Raw genomic sequence first — 2,627 nt, forward strand, 5'->3', positions numbered from 1 at the left:
AGATACAATAACGTACTCTTTAAAAGTTTATAGTACTGCAGTTCACAGTGAACATTTAAAGTTATGTTCTAAACCACTAGATGGTTAGGATATAGTAGAAAACATTTCATATGGTGTAACACACTACGTGAAAAAAAATTATTAGTGACGGATGATAATTGGTATTAGTGATAGGTTCTGTACTCGTTACTCTTATCGTGTCATTAATGATAGGTCATTAGTAAAGGGTGATGGTCCGTCACTAATAAGGTTATTAGTGACGGGTCATAACCGTAACCCGTTACTATTGACTGAACATTAGTGATGTGTTGTAATCTTGATCCGTTACTAATGACCGATGAATATTTTTGTATTTTTTGACAAAAAAAAAGTTAAAAAAATATTTTTTTCACCTGAGCCATCCCAACGCAAGCCCATCACATATGCCTCACAAACCACGCTTTTTTCACATTGTTTTCAAGTTAGCATTCTATGGGAATCGAACCCGTGACCTCCTCCTCGTGTGTGTAGCCAACTTACCACATCTGCTATCATGTAGTTATGATAGAAACTGGATATTTCATCCTTCTAACCTTCTTTACCGAAAGTTATCAGTGACGCATCATAACCATGACCTGTCACTAATGACTAATTTTGGAAAATTTCGTCGAGGGTTATAATTTGATAGGTGATCCGGAGTGCATTCGGTAAAACGAGCATAACTTTTGCATATGGATTCCGATTTTGATGTTTTTTTTGACTCTACAGATATCCAAAAAAGTTACATCTATTTCTACCCTACTTTGTCGGGTTCGGATAATTTTTTGAGGCAAAAACCAGCTTGAAAGATTAAGTTGTCACCCTCGAAAGTTTCTGCATCGTTTTTGGAATGTGCGTTTGTGTCCATAGCTGTCACACCTTATATCAAACTTGAGTAGAAATGTACAATGATTCCTTTTCTAGTGCTGCTGAGGTGAGAAAAAGTAAGAGAAAAATAAAATAAAAATAAAAATATTTGCGAACTATCATTAGTGACTGAAGTTAGTCATTAGTGATGGATTACAAGTTGATCCATCAATAATGATTAAGTTGATCCATCAATAATGATTGGCATAGGACGACCCGTCACTAACGAGTGGATTATTTATGATGGGTCAAGTTATGACTCGTCACTAATGACTGGCCTAGGACGCCCCGTCACTGATAACCTTATCATTAGTGACGGGTCACAACTTGACTCGTCTCTAATGACTGGTTTAGAACGACTGTCACTGATGACTTTACGAACATGACTGGCATAGGACGACCCATTACTAATGAGTGGATCATTCGATTTTTTTTTTACTTTACGAACATTTACAGAAAAAGTTACATCCATTGCTTACGACTATGTCGGTTTTGGAAATTTTTTTAGGCTAAATTCGGCTTGGAAGATTGAGTTCTCGCCCTCTAAAGTTTCTGCACTATTTTTGGAACACATGTTTATGTCCATAACTGTCATCCCTTGCATCAAAGCACAACAGAAATATACAATAGTTTCTATTCTGGTGTTGCTAAGGTGAGAAAAAATAAGAGAAAAATAAAAAAATAATAAAAAATATTGATGTCATAAGTCATTGGTGACGCTACTAACCCGTCACCAATGAAGTCATTGGTACAACACGAGAAAAAAAAGAAGAATACTGTCATTAGTGACATGTCACACGTCACTAATGGTTGGTCTAAAACGACCCGTCACTGATGGATTTGTCATTAATAATAAGTTATAAATTGACATATTACTAATAACTAGTTAGAATGACTCGTCAGTGGTGAATCATAACCGTGACCCATCACCTATAACTATCATAACTACAACTCGTCACTATTATCATAAGTGACGCATCATATTACGACCTGTCACTTTTTATATCTACTTTGTTTATTTTTTACGTAGTGAACTTCGTATTTTTCACGTAGTGAACTTAGCGAAGGTTTAGACACCATAAAACAAAACAAAGTACTCTAAGTGGCACACAGGATTGGTTAGGGCAAAACACTTCTGAATGATTCTTTCAAATGAGTCCTATTCGCAGCTACGGAATAATCCACCTCGACTCAGAAGCGGCTGTGCTACAAGCAATGGCTAATTTGCTACGGCCAGGGATGGTGATGAGGGTTGGAGGACCTCCGCACCAACAAATAACAACTGTTTGAGTTCTTCTTTGTGGAATCCCGCCCGGTATTTAAAAAAAGAGAGAATAAGCATAGCACATGCCCTTCTGGCCAAAAAGGGACACTGGTGTTTGCTAATTGCAAACTTGGCGCATCTAAGGAAACATGCACTTATGAGGAGACTGTTCACACCAACTATCCTTCCAGAAATCAATATTTTTGCCATCACTTATGATAACGGATTTGCCTGTATGGTAAGAATTATCTTGGAGTTAGCTATCTTCAAGTTCGTCGTTGTAGAAAAGAGAACAGCAGCCTGACAACACAAATATGAGATAGTTTTGTGTAGGACAAAGGGTTCAGAGGGGAGTCGGAGGATTAGATTTGATGGCAGCCAAGAGATGCGAAGCAGAGCGACAATGTTTGCGACTCAGTACGACGCTTGCATGGCTAAAAATTTCGTCGATAGTGTGAGGATCAAACTGACATGTCAT

This window comes from Phragmites australis, chromosome 3 (genome assembly GCF_958298935.1).
Source record: "Phragmites australis chromosome 3, lpPhrAust1.1, whole genome shotgun sequence".
Taxonomy (NCBI): domain Eukaryota; kingdom Viridiplantae; phylum Streptophyta; class Magnoliopsida; order Poales; family Poaceae; genus Phragmites; species Phragmites australis.